The 19,098-nt window shown below is 41.0% G+C and overlaps 1 protein-coding gene across 3 annotated transcripts in view; it reads left to right on the top strand.

Moving 5' to 3' along the window:
* The window catches only part of LOC307031291 (uncharacterized protein), a 247,408-nt gene extending 230,194 nt beyond the window's left edge, over window positions 1-17,214 (top strand). For all 3 annotated transcript variants that reach the window (XM_079668260.1, XM_079668258.1, XM_079668259.1), the window contains exons 6-9: window positions 2,225-2,327; window positions 8,324-8,397; window positions 12,259-12,370; window positions 16,423-17,214. The gene's annotated coding sequence lies outside the window, so the exon portion shown is untranslated. The remainder of the gene's footprint in view (window positions 1-2,224; window positions 2,328-8,323; window positions 8,398-12,258; window positions 12,371-16,422) is intronic.
* Window positions 17,215-19,098: the final 1,884 nt, after the last annotated feature.

The raw sequence follows: 19,098 nt of genomic DNA, 5'->3' as shown, positions 1-19,098 counted from the left end.
GGGGACACATGTTGATGTAGAAGATACATGAAGAAGAGGGGACACATGTTGATGTAGAAGAGACATGCAGAAGAGGGGACACATGTTGATGTAGAAGATACATGAAGAAGAGGGGACACATGTTGATGTAGAAGATACATGAAGAAGAGGGGACACATGTTGATGTAGAAGACACATGAAGAAGAGGGGACACATGTTGATGTAGAAGAGACAGGAAAAAGTGGATTTTGCATGATAGGTGACCTTTAATTTGTAACTACTGTGTCCTCAGGAGTGAGTCAGAGGCACAAATCCATGATTGCTGTCATTGCAAAAAAAGTGAATCTAAGACATTTTGTTAAGATCTTCGGCAGAGGTCATGCATAACTGCACATCAGCAACCTTGCAGCTGTCCTGGTCAAGGAGCAGGAAAGGGAAAAAGAAGGTCTGGAAGTGAAGCATCTCAAGACTCAGTTTGATGACTCAGTGGTTAAGAGCAACCTCCACCAATCCCAGAGTTTGAAATCGAAGTAATAACCTTTGTCTGCCCATCGTACCGTACTTTCACTTCCTTCCTAAATGCAGCCTCAAGCTTCCAGTCATGGATTCTCCAAGGCCTTTTTTTTTGTTCTTGAGTGGGCCACTCACGAGGAAAAACAGGAGCAGATAGAATCTTGGCAGGTTTGCGTGTTTAAACGGAGCGGTCACCTCCGCCCGGCTTCCTGCTGCAGACATCAAGCACCAACCTTATCGTTTCCTCGCGGTGATTAGGCCGCTTCCTGGTGACTGCATCACAGGTTCAAGTCTAAACTCCGTGTGCTTCAGAGCAGCGGTTCTCAACCAGATTCTACAAGATCAAAATGGTGCCATTTAAAAGTAATCATGACTTTAATTGGCTATTTCCCTCAACAGTTCATAATCTGTTACATCTGCGTCCTATGATGTGGACTTTTTGTTATTATATGAGCCGTTGTTATTATTTGAACGGGACATTTTCTCAATGCTCCTTACACTAATTTCACTTTTATTCAGAGGTGGGAAGCAGTGGAGTAAAAATACTTTGTTACTGTACTTAAGTGCATTTTTCTGGTATCAGTACTTTACTCAACTACTTATTTTTCTGACAACTTTTTACTTGTAGTTCTTACATTTTTAACAGAAATACCTGTACTTCCTACTTCTTACATTTTCAAAACAAGCTACTTTAGTTTGAATGTGTGTTTGGTGGCGTTGTCATTATAGTTATGGGTACTTTTTACTTAGGTACATTTCAAAGCCTTGTTACTTTTACTTGAGTAAAGAAGTTTAGTCAGTGCTTCTACTTTCAACAGAGTATTTTTAAACACGAGTATCTGTATTTCTACTTCAGTAAAGGATGTGTGTACTTTCGCCATCTCTGCTTTTATTTTACCCATGCTGCACCTCCTCTCCTTTACATCTCCGAAACAGTAGAGATTTGTCTGGATTTCTCAAAAAAGACGCTTCACAAATATCCTTTTGTGGCTGTAAATAAGGGAGTCACATCAAGCGCTTGGATTTCAACCAGCAACCTTTAGTCATAGAACCTTGTGTTGCCCCCCCACCCTCTCAGCGAGCTGTTTTCCTGCTCCTCTCTGATGGGACGTCCTCTCTCTCCGAGCTGAGGGGCGTTTATCTCTGACCCGCAGGTCCGGCCCCGCTGTCTCAGCTGCCAAAACAGCCCCATTCAACATTGTGCTGAGTTCATCAATGCTCCGCTGACACACATACATACAGACACACACACACACACACACACACACACACACACACACACACACACACACACAGGGAAATGCATGCACACAGTTACACGCTGCAAAAAATGTACCCCATGAAATTACAATATCATATGTTGTCACCTTTTTTATTAACTTTCATCTTGCTTGAATGCCAATGCAGTTTCACTTTCTGTAGGTGGCAGTCTTGTTTTTGGGATATTTCTTATAACTCATTAAAATACTTCAGTGTTCACATTTGAAATAGTTTTCTAAATATATATATTTTTAAAAATATTGAACAGATTTTTTGTTTATTTTTACAACAATATAAAACATGGAATAGCTGCAAACCTTCATTATAAAGAAACTAAAAGCATCTGATTGTTTTCAATACATGTCATACTTCTACTTCATCAATCATTTCAGGACAATGTGGGAACTAACTGAATTAATTTAAAGCTCTATATGAACCACGAATGACTTAGTAAAGCTGATATTTTTTGCAGTGTACAGACAATCCCGGATACAGGACAGCCTGTGTGGTTTTGGTTGGATGTCTGGGGACCTCTATGACAACTCCACCGCCTCGTGCCTATCAACCTCCGACAGGTCAGGTCCTCACACACACACACACACACACACACACACACACACACACACACACACACACACACACACACACACACACACACACACACACACACACACACACACACACACACACACACACACACACACACACACACACACACACACACAGAGGTCCCAGACCCGCGACCTCTCCCCTGTCACAACTGTCACTTGACTTCAGCGAGCAGAAACCGCTTTTATCAGAGAACCTGAAATGCAGCTCTGACAAAGCGGAGGAACTGCCAGAGTCTGACCCCTGTGTATATTTAGCAGCCGCTTGGCAGTCGCCCATCCCAACTGTCGAGGCTGTCAGCGTACACACACACACACACACACACACACACACACACACACACACACACACACACACACACACACACACACACACACACACACACACACACACACACACACACACACACACACACACACACACACACACACACACACACACACACACACACACACACACACACACACACACACACACACACTCTCTCTCTCACCCCCACCCCACTTTGATTGTGTTGAAAGGGATTCACAGGGGGGCGCTTACACTGCTCATTTAATCGCATGCATTCAGGTAAAGTCGTGAAACACCTCAGCCATGTTTCGCAACACGGTCCACGGCCAAATAGTCTGCAAATTATCTTCTTTTTTTTAAAGAACCAATGTACTCAGGGAGGCAGGTTAAACTTGAACGAGGGTTTATTGGAAGCAAATTGTAGCGACATGGTAGGTTATTTCAATCCAAATGACATCTCGCCCGTCCAATACTGACTTGATACCTAAATACTTAGCTGGTTTTTGCTATTGCATTAATAGACTAAAACATGGTCCTATAGTCATAATTAATTAAATATATATATATACAACAAGAGTGGTATGAACTTTAACCTTCCTGTGGCCCTCGGTTCACATTTGACCTGTTTCTAATGATATTGGGATAAGGGGTTACTGTACTTTATTTAAATGATGGTTGTACTGCGCCACACGCCTCCGACATGCCCTATAAACCGGTAGGACAAATTGCACACAAAGGTTAACATCCAACATCAGTGTGACATCCTCTCTTATAAAGTATAAAGCATGCCTGTGTCAGAGGGGGTGTGAAATGACCAAGTGTCCTGGCGAACAAATCTCCCTGATGTTAACTTTGATAGGCCCAGCTCAGTCATAAAACTATGGCAGGATTACAATCACGTTACATCATCATATAAAGAGAGATTTCACAGATTATCAGCTTTCAAATTGAAATGTATTCCGTACATATTTCTCCTGTTCATGAACTCTTTAGTGTGTGTATAGTCGCAGAGGTGCATCTTGGTCACATCTCCTCTCGGCTGCTTTTTGTTTCAGTCCTTTAACTTCGACTTTTTTCCGCCGTTTGATGATTTTTTCTAGCCCTCTGCACATGTCACTGCTTTTCAAACGGTGCATATCTGACCATTTCATCTTTTATAACCCTCATAACCCCATCACCCTGCAGTCGTTTGATGAAGTAGGCCAGAGCAAGTGTCGACATTAGACATTCAGCATCAATGCAAAAATGAACCAGGGACCGTGCGCAGTCTGAGGCATCGACCGACTTGTAAAGATGTGATATCAAAAAGTTTGCCTGCTCTTTGTACTTCTTGCACTTATTTCTGGAGCAGAACATGGAAGCCTTGCATTACCGTGGAGGAATGATGTGTCTTTTTGATGTTTTATTACGCCTCCATATTAACGTGACCTTATTCACCTGCTGCTAAATCAACTAAAAACACAATTTTGGCCAATAAAGTAAGAGTTGTTGAGACCGTTTCCACGTCTGAGAGACATTTGCTTTCCCAATTAATCCTCATCTTCCAAGCTAGTGAGTCCCACTGTTTGCACAGGGCTGAATAAAGTATTAGCATACGAGCCTACCTTTGTTTGCCCTCTTTGCATGTCAAATGGATGCTATACGACATGTGATTATTGCAGTGTAAGAAGACGCATGAGGTCTCCCTCGCTTACCTTCGTCTCGGTAACCGTAATGCAATGAGCAGCGGTGCACTGGTGCAAACTCTGAGCTTTAGACGACGTTTGAAACTCGTAAGGAACAGAAAGAGGGATGGTGTGAATTATTACTGAGCTCAGGGTTGATTTGTTCTTCTTCCACTTCCTTTTTCCACCTTATTTCACCTCTCTCACTTCTTCTTCTTTTTCCTTGGCATTTTCTCTAAAATATTATATCCATCTACGGCAGTGGTTCTCAACTGGTGGGTCGCGAACCAAAAGTGGGTCGCGGACCCGTTTCGATTGGGTCGCGGATGTGTGAGTGAAAAAAAATAGTTTTCTTTTTTTGGGGGGGAAAACTCAAACTTTTATTTTGAAGGCCCGATTTTCTAACGCTGTGGATGCAGTCGACGTTGGACTGGAAGTACCGGAGACCATAAACTGTTTTGAAAACTTCTGTCACGTAGTGATCAATCAGAATCAAGATTGTTGCCGGAAGTCCCCACAGAGAATAACTTTGCGGTAGAACTCTTCTTTGTACATCCATGGGTACAACTTCAAATAAAAATGAACACATAATGAAATATGACCCCCGGTTTGATGATTGACAGGTCACAGAACAATGGGAGCTATCTACCCTTACCCACAATTTAAAGTAAGTCACACAGACTATCTCCTCTTTACTCTTCTCGCAGCAACATGTGAGAACAAAGTGAAAAACAAACAATAGCATAAAATATTATTAATATGTCGGGTAGTGATAGATTTATTTATTTTCTTCTCAGAGTGTACCAGAATGCATAGTTTGTTAGTATTTCTAAAAATCTCCTGGGGGAGAATCCCCCCAGACCCCCCTGCTGGGGTTAGGTTTTCAGCACGTGTATATAGTTCAGCTTTGATTCCATCATCTCATTAAAACTTTTTTAAAAGCATACTTTAGTTCTGTGAAGGGATATAAGGGATATATGCACTGTATTTCACTTTTATTAATATTGTATGCTGAAAAGCGTATATATTACAGAACGTCTTTTTGTTGAATAGATTTGAGTGCTTCAAAATGTTGGTAAAAAAAGTAAAAAGTGGGTCCCGAGGCCTGACCAGTTGAGAACCACTGATCTACGGTCTATCTAAAAATCTCTTTTGGTCTATGTTTTGATTGAACTTTAAATGTACTGTTAATGGATATCATAACGATGTTATTTATCTATAACATTAGTACAGTTTACAAAGAAAAGCTAATGGAGCTAATTATTGTAGTTTATTTGTAATAAGACAATTGATGATGCTTTGAATGCACATCATTACAAACTGATTATGTTGTACGTCTTACTTATATCCCTAGCTGTACTGCATTTGAAGAAAAGACAGAAGCATGTTCTTATGAATTGGTTCTGTCTTCGTAATAAGTTACCTCTCAGGCCTGGGTTAAGTTCACACACACTGTATTCGTTCTGGCTGAGTGCCATGCGCTGCTTAGCGGGAATCTCAAATGGAACCTAATCGCTTCTCCAGTCAGCGTGTTTAAATGGTCTTTTAGCCCAGGTTAATGGGATTTCCGCCGAAAAGGTCTGCACTCGACGTCTAAAGTGGTCGAGACAATCGCAATGAGCTCCGAGTCAAGTGTGATTAACCCGCTGACCCGCCTGCAGCCATCGCGCCGCGGCTGCCTCTCAGCTCCACTGGAACTGTGCTCGATTCACATTCACTCGTTAGGATGTAAACAAGGACGTGGGGAAACAAAGAGTAATGAGAACAACAGATAGGGAAAAAGCACATCCCACATTTCAGGGAACAGGGACCTTCGATTGATCATCATCATTGACATGCTAACCAGAGCTAGGGCTGCAAAATTAATCATCATTTAATCAAAATCGCAATATCCAAAACACAGTGTGCAATGTAGTATTCGGAAATGGCAATCCTTGTTCCGGTCGCTCAGCTAAGCTGCCACACACTCCTGAATACCCAACCTTGTGTTTGCTTTATGATTGTTTCTTATCTCTGTGATAATCCCCCACATGACAGCTATTTCCCCAACAGCCACGCTCTCGTTACTTAACACACAGTATGTTAACTAACTACCCGGCCCTGATAATGGAGCGAGTTGTTCCGCATCGATCGGTAATCATCCGTTTGTGTGGGTCAGTGTCTGTAATGATTTCTCTCTTCTTCTGCCCTCTGACCTTCATGTAGTGTATATAAGTGAGTGTGTGCGGTGCTGTATTATTGTTGTTGAGCATTAGCCAATGAACCGTCGTTTGAGGCAGAAATGAGCGGCGTTATCACTCCTGATGGCTTCCTCTGACTGAGCGTTCACTCCTTCAGTGAAGCGTTGCTGCCTCGGCATGAGTGTGAGCACACTTATTGTTACCTTGGTGAAGACTTCCTGCATTGTTTTCTATTGGCAACTGAATATATATTCTGTCTCAGGCTTAAAGAGATACTATTTTGCTCATTTCCAGGGTCATATCAGTATGTAGTGTCTCTCCTGTGACATGTCTCCATGCTGCCTGTGCTGCAGCACCTCTTTTCAGCCTCCGTCTGAAACCAGAGCTGCTCTGATTGGTTAGCTAGCTGGTCAACCACTTAGAGATGTCCCGCCCCTTTGCCTATCACGTAAAATGTGTTGGAGCGCTTGCCAACAGAAGCCCGAATGTAACATTGTGATGTCATTTTGTTCCAGAAGAAAGACAAAGGAGGCCAATGGAGGCGTTTTAGGCGGAGAGAAACTCCTTCTGGAGGGAACACAGGGATTTTAGCCTTTGAAGACCATTTACATGCACACTACAGGAAAGGGAACCCCCCCAAAAGCATCATAGGGCCCCTTCTCATCATCATACAGTTGTCGATAAATGAATATGTGTGAGTTATTGTGCAACACCTTCAAATTGGACCCAAATCCATCTGGTATACATGTCTTTAAGAGCCCAAAGACTTGAACATCAAATTGAACTTTGTCATACTCATTGGGTCCCAGAAAAATGGGTCTGACTGTTTTGTTTTTAAAGCGCTTGCCTTCGTGTAGAACTTCATCTCACTGCTGTTTTCCCATAGCCTATAACAGCAGAGGTTATATTCATTATACTTCTACCTCCCAGTTTTGAAGGAACTCACTTTCAGTTTTATCCTATGAGACTTTTCAATAACAACCTGCAGTATATACATTCATACCGGCAGGAGTTAAAGAAAATATCAGGTAAAATCTCTAAAGCCCAGAGCTAATGAAACATTTTGCCAGCCAAAGAGTTACCTACTTCCTGTGGAAAATTGCCATCATTTGTTTTAATATATTACTGTTTGACGTTGCTTCAGTTGTCAGTGGATATCTCGTTTGGGAGGAAATCTTCACATGTTCACTTCAAACGCTGCAGGCAAAGGATTTCTCCTCCCTACTTCAGAAATTAAGGTTGATTCTGTGACAGCTACAGTACACGTGTGAGAACTAGGTCACACAGTATTTAGGATACTTACTTACCAGTGCTTAAAAGAGGTTACTCATAGCCCACCTAGTGTGTTAGGAAGAGTCTCTTAATGGCAGTTATTCCCTCAACTATGACAGAGTGCTTTCAATTAAAGTGAAACACCTCCGACATTGTGTTGTGTTCATGTGCTGCTGGGAAACTTCTACTTCCAGTCCCTCCATGTAGCGTCAGTGTGTTCCTGCTCGACTGTAGATGAACTCATCCGAGCAGCTTAAGTATAAAAAAAGGATTTCGAGTACGACTCTGAGCCTCGTCTAGCTGTATTCAGTTACTAATGTTTGGCCCGGAGCGGGTGACATCATATTTGACATGAGATGCCAAGTGTGAGAAACTGCGCCTGTGTGTGTGTGTGTGTGTGTGTGTGTGTGTGTGTGTGTGTGTGTGTGTGTGTGTGTGTGTGTGTGTGTGTGTGTGTGTGTGTGTGTGTGTGTGTGTGTGTGTGTGTGTGTGTGTGTGTGTGTGTGTGTGTGTGTGTGTGTGTGTGTGTGTGTGTGTGTGTTTTGCTCTCCTCAGGGTGTGAAGGTATTAAACCAACTGGCTGGATAAGTTGAGAGGCTGACGACTGATGGGAGGGAACAGCTGCACAGGTATACACACACACACACACACACACACACACACACACACACACACACACACACACACACACAGTAAAGTATTTCCTTTTATTGTATGGCTTCTAAATGTTGTTGTTGTATGTCCCTCTTCAAAGACTCATATCCTTTCATTTCAGGTTTCATTTTCAGAATGAAATTCTATAGGAATGTTGTTGAGCTCACACAAAATGACACAATACAAGTTTTTTTTTTAAACAAAGCACATTATATGACAGTGAAACATTAAAGCTAAGTCTTATTGTAAAATATGTGTGCTAAACTCGTGAAACCTTAATGTCCCACCCTGTAACTCAACCCTTTAGTCGTATCCTGAAGTGACAATGAGACAAAATGTCATCACTTCCAATAATTGTCCTTAAAATTCCTGAGGGGAAATTCAGAGTACACACACAATCTGACCATGTAACACATACAGTTTCACAACAGGTGCAGAAGAAGATCAAGTTGCAACACTTTTCTTCCCCCCCGCCCCCCTCTCCTTCCTCTTCTCATTCCCGCCTCTCTCTTTTTCTCAAATTAATGCCAGCGAGAGCGGCTTTAGAGACATTTCTGACGTGTGTGTGTGTGTGAGCAGGAAGGAGGGGGGGGTCGCTAATAACCAGGCAAGGTACACTAATCTCCGATGGCAACATTTGGTTTACCTTAAGCTGGAGGGACAGCTGTATTAAAAGCAGGAATTATCCTAATCAGTTCAAACTCCATCCTCCTCCTCCTTCTCCTCCCTCCCCTCCTTCCTGCTTCACCTCTTTGCATATAAAACTTCCACATTAGGCTTAAGAGTACAACGGCTTAGCTGCTGTTCGCCCTACATCTGTCTCCTCTGCGCCACGACCAATCAGAAAGGTGGATGGAGGGATGGCGAGGGAGGGGAAAACAGGAAGGTGGAGGAGATGGGGAGAAAAGATGGAGGACGGGGAAATGGAGTGATGGAGAATTTTTACTATTTTCAATTTTTACTTTTTGAATGATCCCAAATACGTGAATTATTTAGTTGGGATGGTTAGAAATCATTGTACATGAGTTCAATATTTAAAAGAAGAACAAATAACAAGAAACAGCAACATATTATCCGAAGAAATATAAATATCTTTAAAGTATCTATAGAATACACAATATAAAAAATGCATACAAAGTTAGCTTCAGATTTGGCACCAGGTGTATTTGATTTCTCACGTAGTATACAAACTTGTATCTCTATTTTACCATATCGTTTCCACAAAGCTAGGTGCTCATGACACCCTGTTCTCTGTGAGGTATGTGTGTGTCCGACCTGTTCCGGCTGCACTGCAAACAGCTTCTATCTGGATTTTCTTTTTTCCTTTTTTTTTTTTTTGCCTCTCTCCGAGGCCCTCGGCACCATAAATCCGACTGATTACTCCGCACCCCTTTTGCTTGACTGAACCTTCACAATCAGCCGTGGCCGCCAACAATGAGGCCCTGATGAATCAAACATCCATGGCATTAGTTTCACCTTGCTGCCCCTTTCCCATGCGCCGCCGCCTCTTTGTCAGGCCCCGGTTTGATGAGAAGGACTACTGACACTGGCTGCACCTATTGATAGACAATTCTGTAAAGACGGACCCCAACTACCCTACCAAACCCCAAACGCTCCTCCCTCTGTGTCCCCCCATTGCCCCCAAAAATAAGCGACAACATTTGATTGGGGCTCTGCACTGAAAACCCCTGCTGCTGGTTTGCTTTGTGTTTCGTTTTTGGCTTTATTGGAATTTCTCAATGTGTATGTACGGTTATCAACTCACATACAACTGGCAGAATGTTGTACAGGAACAGGAAGTAGTTTCACGGTGACATAAGGTACACATTAAGCTTCACATTTGAGAGCATATTAGATAATGCACTTTAGGTAAAACTTGCAAATACCTTCCATTGACATGATAAGCTCACAGACATTGCATCAGATTATATTCCTTCTTCTCATATAATCCTTTAATGGTAGAAGCATAATCTTCACCTACCACTAAACCTCCACTGATGCAGGTTATTCTAATGTTTTTAAGACAGTTGTATCATCATTGTATCATAGAGTAGACAGCTGTTTTTGGTCCAATAAAATGCCTGGTTGGAAAAGATAAACCAGGTACAATGCAAAATTAAAACCAGAAATATATCATGTTGCTTTGAACAATTTATGACGTAACCAATACTTGAAAATTGCATGTGCAAATTCATCACCAAGGTCTAAAATAGTCCTTTTGATATAATTCAGATGAAATTATATGATAATAATATTAGAAAATAACTTTTTAAATGCTGCCATGTTTCTTTTAATAAAGAACCAATATGAATTCAGCACTTAACTTAATAAAATACTATTTAAGAATATGGCATTTCCACTTTTATTTGAGTAAAGTATCTGATCTATTCCTCAGCAGCAACAGCAGTTTGTTGTTGCGTTTGTGGACCTTGCGATCTTTCTATTTTCTGAAGTTTAGTATGTAGCAGGCAGATGGACCATGGCGTGCTATCGTATCAATAACAGAAGATCAAACCCTAAATGTACTGTGAAACTGTTTGGGGCCACTAACAACGACAGAGCTTGGCAAACACGAGTGTGTGTGGGGAAGGAGAGAGAGAGAGTTGCTATATTGCTCAAGGCTGCTTATAATGAGAGAGAGGGACCCAAACACACTCTGAACGCTCATCCAACGTGCTACCCACAATGTTTTATTCATTGAGATATATTTGATTATATTTGAATTTAATTGACATTTGGAGATAAATGAAGAGCTTCTTTCCAAAAATGAGACATCCACTATTTAACAAAATGAACACCTCTTAAAAAGTGATGACTGGCATCAAAGTAAAATCACATTAAAAGCTTCTTGTTGAAGTATGATGATTGTTCATCAACAGAAAGAGGCCTTGAGAATAAAATATGTCAATGTTAGAGATGATTGACGTAATTGTGGAATTGGTCAATAATTATTTTTGATTCAGACTTTGATGTTAAATATCTATCCTGAACTTAAGTTACATTTTGGAGGAACTTCAGCATATCTATTGTTTGCTATGTTATACTTCTAGTGCAAGTATTATACTCTTTACAGGGCTCTTACGGTCATTGAAAACCTGGAAAAGTCATGGAAATGCAAAATGCTAATTCCAGGCCCTGGAAAAGTTATGGAAAACAATATCTTTCCCAAAGTTTTGGAAAAGTCATGGAAATGTAACTAAAGTTGCATCAAATATAATTTATATTTTATCTAATCGCCGAAATAGTAATACTCTAATGATAATAAATACTGTATCGTACAGTAATGAAACGTAAAATGGCTTTTAACTGTCGAGGTATTTTGCTGGTGAGAGATTTCAGTTGCTTTAGCGTTTAGAAGCTAGTAAGACTACTATTGGATTTGTTTTAGATAGGCACGACATGTTGCAGACCTTATTTTCCTGTTCCATGTTAAAATAAACCATTTTCAGTGGTATCGCTGAGAAAGAGTAATTTTTTTGGTGATGGAAAATGAGGTAAAGGTCATGGAGAAGTCATTGGAAATCATTGGTGAAAAAGTGTATGAACCCTGTCTTTACTACACTACATGTATTTAAAATGTAAATTGTTTTGTATATGCATAAGGGGGTTTGGGAGGTGTACACCCATATTGTACACCCTCGGTTTTCAATTGGACACATATTCTGCAAATACATTTATACAGTGGCTTTGCAAGAATCATCAGGAGATACCAACATAAATGTGTTTGCTATTATTCCCCAATGTATCCACTAAGTTGTCATTTGTTCATTGTGCTTGGATCCATATCATTTTTGCAGATTTTGTTGGTAATTGTGTCCGTTTTTTGTCCTTTTCAGATTCTCTCTACAGTGATGTGTGGAGTTATTTCAACAGGAGTACAATTCAAATACTTGTCATCGTATTCCGAGGCTTGGCTACAAAACACTACAACTCCCATGGATCATTTAGGTAAGAAACATCCAATCACTGAGCTTTAAATTCTGCTTTACACGAAAAAATCATGATTTTTCACCAATAAGTTAAAGTTCAAACATTTTTAAAACTTTGACCATAACATAAACGTATAATATTGATGAATTATAGCCACATATAGTTTTTTTCATAGCTCCATAAAGGTGATCGGTGAAACCATTTGATAACCCTGCCATTGGGAACTCTTGTGTACACCTTTAAACATGGTAGTTTGAATAACCTTTATTAACAAATACATCCTCAACATTATACATCAACCTTGGATGAACTGAAAACCTTTTATCTTAACCCTTATACATATTGTGTGAAACATATATTTGCTGCAGCACATGGATTGTTGAAGCTTACATTGAAGCTTACATGCAACAGAAGCGCTTTCTGTGCACACACACAGACATTTGGAGTATTTCCATGGCATAAAAAAAATCCCTCTTTGTTCGGGATGATGGCTTCCCTTCAGTCTCAACATGTGTCCGGCCCAGTGAGGTTTAAATCTGCCCACCTGTCCACACACTAATCCCCCCAGCCTTATTACAAAACTGTGCAATTAATTAAAGGCTCAATCGTTGGGATTAGTAACCTACATTCAATTTGATAGTCATATCACTAACTCAAATATGTAACAAAAGTGCTTTTCTTCCAGGATTTCGGGAAAAAGAACACTGGCTCCAACATGAAACTCCTAAAAAATGAGTGTCAACGTTTTAGTTGTTTCCAGGAAAATGACGCAAGAACAACAGAGGTGGCTTTAGTGCAACAGCAGTGCTATTCTAGTTTACAGTGGCATTACGGAGATTAAGATTATCCCCGCTGTATGTTTACAGCATAATGAAACAGGCCTCATATAATGACCATCAAATCTGGATTAGGTCATTCACAGCAGAGGGGGGGAATTTATTTCAATGATTATTGTGAGCAGGTTGTGGCGCACAACAATCCCTTCCTTGGCTGACGTATGCCTGAACACCTCTGACACGCACACCTATTCAAACACAAACACACACACACACACACACACACACACACACACACACACACACACACACACACACACACACACACACACACATAGATGCATCTCCTTCTGTTCAATTCTATTCAGCTCTGTTCGATTGTACGGCTCATTCACATGTAGAATCACACACACAGACTGCAAGAATAAGAGGTGTGTGTGTGTGTGTGTGTGTGTGTGTGTGTGTGTGTGTGTGTGTGTGTGTGTGTGTGTGTGTGTGTGTGTGTGTGTGTGTGTGTGTGTGTGTGTGTGTGTGTGTGTGTGTGTGTGTGTGTGTGTGTGTGTGTGTGTGTTTGTGTGTACAGGGCCGTTACAAAAGCAGGTTACGGCAGCACAGAAATGACACGGTGCAACAGATGATGGGCATTATCCCATCAACCTGCTGTTTCTGTACACACTCTGTCCCCTCTGTGTTCTCTTTGAAAGGACAGCAGGAGTGTGTGTGTGTGTGTGTGTGTGTGTGTGTGTGTGTGTGTGTGTGTGTGTGTGTGTGTGTGTGTGTGTGTGTGTGTGTGTGTGTGTGTGTGTGTGTGTGTGTGTGTGTGTGTGTGTGTGTGTGTGTGTGTGTGTGTGTGTGTGTGTGTGTGTGTGTGTGAGAGAGTGAGAGAGAGAGAGAGATAGATGGGTGAAGGGGGGGGGGTCCTTTCACACACCCAGCCACACACACACACACACACTTTCCTGCACACACACACTCTGCACCTGTCACAAACAGCCTGTCAGAGCAGGAGAAAAGAAACTTCAGCCATGAGGAAGAGCTGTCTGTTTGAGCCGAGATGAGTGAGGCCACGACTGATTTCAGATAGAAAATGTGTTGTTTTTAAAGACACAGTAGCCAGGTTTAAACATTTCATATCGAGGTATGTCAGTCCCCATAAACCCTGCATCGCATCGTCACCACATTCCGAGTTCAATTTGAAAAACCCAGACAAAATCTTGATAGCTCTGTTATCCGACTGGACCAATCAGTGAGCTCTTTCAATGACAATCTGACAGCCATGTGACTTAAAGGGGCCCTATTCTCCTTTTTGGGGTATTCCCTTGTTCCTTAGGTTTTAGTGCATGTAAATGGTCTGCAAAGGCTAAAATCCCTGTGTTTCGTCCAGAGGGAGTTTCTCTCACACACACCTGAAACGCCTCCATTGGACTCCTTTGTTTACTTCCTTCTATTGGCTAGCGCTCCAACACATTGTACGTGGTTGACCAATCACACCAATGCAAAGAGGTAATGTTGGTCATCAAATAAATATGCAAACTAAATAGTGTTTTATTTTCAAGTAGGACAGCTTGATGACCTTCCTCCAATCCATCGTTATCCCACCTTAAAATGATACTTTATTTTGTGTCGGAGGCAAAAACACACGTGTTTTAATCAATAAAAACGTTTCAGATGATGATGATTCTACTCTGGCAATAACTAATACATTGGGATGGAAATATGAAGCGTGTTTGATTGAAATCGGGACGTCCCAGACGAGGCAGGACCCTGTGAGGGAAGTGAAATGCAGGCGTGTCTAACAGCAGGAAGTGAGAGGAAGATATCCAGGTTTCCATAAAGGAGCAACAAATGCCAGAGTATCAGCAAACAGAGGATCCGCAGACATACAGGTGTAAAGCTTGTGTGTAATGCACCTTGCCAGAAGGTTAACTCCACCGCCTGTAAATTGCTGCCGCCCCCCCCCCCCCCCACACCGGACAATAGGCTCAGCAGTGGCCTGGTGATTGCCTCCTTTCAAATGGAAATGCCGGTCGCCTCTCTTCTGCCAGGTTCCCCTAAGCAGTGTACAAATTACAGTTTACAAGGCATGGAGGAATAAAAAAAAATAAAAAACCCTGATAGACAGAAAAAGAGAAGGTGGGAGGGAGCAAAAGCAGAATATCTTTTCTCTCTCTATTTTTTGTTCTTTTTTTTTGTATAATTCGGCAAAGTGACATGTAAATTAGCCTTTAAGTGCTCCACTCGGGGACTGTGATCGTGCCCTAATTGTCGTAGTCAATTGTGGCCAACAGTCTCTTCAATCCAGGCAGCTTTTGACAACAAGCACGCCAGGATCAAAAGACGAATCATCGACTCCCCTCCCAAACACACACCGACACACACGCGAGAGGTGAGAGTGATAGCTTTACAGGAAGTGGAGAACACGACAGCAATTCGCTTCCTACATCGCCCCAAAATCCTTTCGAGTGTCGAGATAACATGTGAGCGGAGGTACACAATGCATCCAGCAGACCGACTTTTCTCCAAGTCCTGCAGGCCCATAAAACTTCAGCGGAGGATGAATCAAGATATGTTTGTCCGAGGCAGCGCTGAAAAAAATAATGCAAACATTGGAAACGGCAAACAAGCAAAAAGTCTGGAGTCTTATCAAAGAGGCCAAGGGTTCAAAGCTGACTGCTCGGCAAACTTCTGCCACAGAAGGTAAAAAAACAGCCATTTAGTTCATAGTTATTGATTGTTGGTGCACTGACACACACTTCTTTCAGCCACTGTTTAAAGGTTTGGAGGCATTATATCGAGTCGTAACAAGTAAACAAAGTCTTTGGTTTGCTGTACTATGCTTATTATCTGTGTGCTTTTTGTATTATGTTTGCTGAACTCAAAGCACTTAATTGAGGGAAAGATTGAGGTTTTGATTAAAATACTGTGCTTTCTTTTTCAATATTTAGCCAAAACCACAATGTGTCCCAAAACTTAACCAAGTCTGTCATTAATCTCAGCCTAACAAAACATCAACCACATCAAACCCTATATTCAAAAGCACACACTCATATTGTTACCATCATTAAATAGTGGAGATCAATCATTCTACCTTTAAAAAAAACACTTGAGTGTCCACATGAATTATGGGTAATGAAGTCCTCAAAATGTCCCTTTTGAATAGAAAAACGGTGTCTTTCTGTGCATGAATCTGCATATGAGTGTGTATGGTATATGTTGCACCATCACATGTGATTGCAGATCTTCTTCTTCCATCCTTATCAAAATATATGAAATGCTTCTTTCCTCTCTTTGCAGTGAATTGTCATGTGGAGCGATCTGACTGCAAATCTCCGAGAGCCGGACAAGGTTCGTGCACGTGTAAGTCAGATCTTTTAATTCTATCTCTGTGTCCTGAGAGGATGTAAACTCATATACAGAGGCAGATATTAAGAGCACGCCGATATGCAAATGTCTGTCGAGATTAGAGCTATAACAATTATTCAAATGTTTGATTCATTATTCATCGGAGACGCCGTCAATTATTAATTTCAGCGAGCGATAAGTCCTCTCTTTTTTCTTCTTCTTCTTCTTCTTCTTCTTCTTCTTCTTCTTCTTCTTCTTCTTCTTCTTCTTCTTCTTCTTCTTCTTCTTCTTCTTCTTCTTTTCTTCTTCTTCTCCTTCTTGTCTGAGTTACAAACTTTTCTTGTGGGATCTATCAGAGTCCCAATCAAAAGCATTTTTATTTGTCCAAGTGCAATAAATATGCAGGAATTGTTATGGTGATTCAGGCGTTAGACACATCCCATCAGAGGGTTAGGGTTAGCTTATTCTGCATTCTGTGATTTACTGCATAGTTAAAAATCTAAAATGCATGCTACTGTATGTGCAAATGTCTTTACATGACTCCTAACTTTAATATGTTTAACATTAACATCTATGTAAAGCAGGTTATAAAAAGCAATTGACCGAAAAAGGTAATCCATACATTTCAATATGAGTTGTAACACTGATTTCATGTCCCAAATAAGAGAACAAATATAGCAATTGCTGGTATAAAAGAATAATAATCTGCATAAACACATTCAAAATCAAAATAATGATAGGATAAATAAGATTTAAAAGGTATCACTTTTGCATGTCTGATACAAAACGAAATAAAGTTTGTATTCCCCTGCCTTCCCCAACTTGTTCTGAGGAAGCCACGAAGGATCTGACCTCCGTCTGCCAGACAAGAAGAAGCCTAACACATGATACGTTTGTCTTTTTCTTCTAAGAGTCTCAGTCGAATAAGTGGTCATTTGTAGAAGCCTCTGCACAGTCTGCCGCTAACAAGAACAACATCACAAATCAATACTTTCTTCGGTGTAAGCATTTGTTTCTGCGGGAATCTGCTATGCAGCGATCTTGTTCTGCTTCCTTCTTCTACTGAGAGATTTCTTTTCACTCCCCTCTCGCTCATGGCAAATGTAAACTAAATTCATTTGTGCATGTTTGAGGAGTTCTCGCAGATCACACGCCGGAGCCTTCGCCTCTCGTTTCTTTAATTGTCCGTCAATCTCTGGAGTTGTGTTTTTTGGTGTTGAGGCTCTTGTGGTGGATATCACAGCCAAAGCCCCGCCGAGAGATGTTTCAGTTTGATGTTGCAGAGCTGGAAGAGCCACAAACAAGCGATTGCGATCTAGGATACTCTTCTGTGTCGTTGCATTCAAAACCTCTGAACGCCAACAACAACCGTTATTTTAATTGAAGAGAGGCAAAAAAGTGCCTTTCAGGGCTGAAGCACAAACTGTGTGCTGAGGGTTTAACACTCCAGAGGCTGCAGTCACTTGACAGCTGTTTTGAATTGTACGAGTGCATTTTTCTAAATGTCCCTCTTCTTTTTGTAGACCCACTTTCTGGTCAAGCCTGCTTTGTTTGATTTTCACATGAAGTGCTCCCAATTATATTTACATCGACTCTTTCAGCTGAGGGCGATTGTGAGAACTTGCAAAGATTATTGGTCTCCTCTTTTCTGTCTTAAGTTGAAAAGCAAATTGTATTCTTTTTTTAAAGTTTCTTAAAAAAACGAATGGACACTTAATAAGATAAGAAAATAAGAAAAACTTTATTAATCCCAATTTGTGAAATGTGTCAACATGTAGATAAGACATGAATTAGAAGTAAATGAAAATAAAAAACAAAAAAGATATGCATATCAGCTGTAGAAGATAAACAAAATACACAAAAAAGTCAATATGTACATATGTAAGGATATCTAAAGAGTATAGTATAATTGACAGAATCACGGGCAGATCTGAGTCATTACGAGGCGTTTCACCCCAAAACCAAATACTCCCTTCTTACTTCATGTCTGAGAGATGTCATTTGTCAAATGCATGATGCAACTGCAGAGAAAGGCATCACCACCCATCAAATGAACTTCACTGCAGCTCTGTTATGTTTTGCTTTGAGATGAATAACTTAGGAACATTAACACTTGAAACAGATTCGAACACACCTTGATTTATTACGAATGGGCCTCCGAGTTGAGATCCTGTTGAAGTTGATTGTATTATCCCGATAAGAATCAGTCTGGACTAGGAAAAGCTGAGTCACTGTTTTGCTTGGAAACGAGTCAGAGTTGTTTGTGCCAGCGATTTAAAGTGTTGGCACCAGTGATCAGCTTTCTGCAGCTTCAGGCCAAAGACATCAGTGTTAGCATCATATATAACTTGTAGCCACATTAGTGTAACTAACGTCTTCACTGCCGTTGTATTGGCAGGAGCTTAAATCCCATCTACTGTTACACTTAAGGCAGATATTTAAGGATAGAAATATTGTGTCTTTCCTCAGAAATATGACATCCCTTCTATTCATGATGCAGTATCTCCAACAGTGACCGTGCAACCGTGACAACCTGCAGCAGGAAAATGGATGCCGAAATTGTGCTAACTCACCTGAGAGAAAAAAGTACGCTTTACAAGTTTTATGAACACAGCTACACCTATGCTT

The sequence above is a fragment of the Notothenia rossii genome, assembly GCF_949606895.1.
Source record: "Notothenia rossii genome assembly, chromosome: 3".
Lineage (NCBI taxonomy): Eukaryota > Metazoa > Chordata > Actinopteri > Perciformes > Nototheniidae > Notothenia > Notothenia rossii.
The sequence above is the reverse complement of the archived record's forward strand: the minus strand, read 5'-3'. Positions and strand labels throughout refer to the sequence as shown.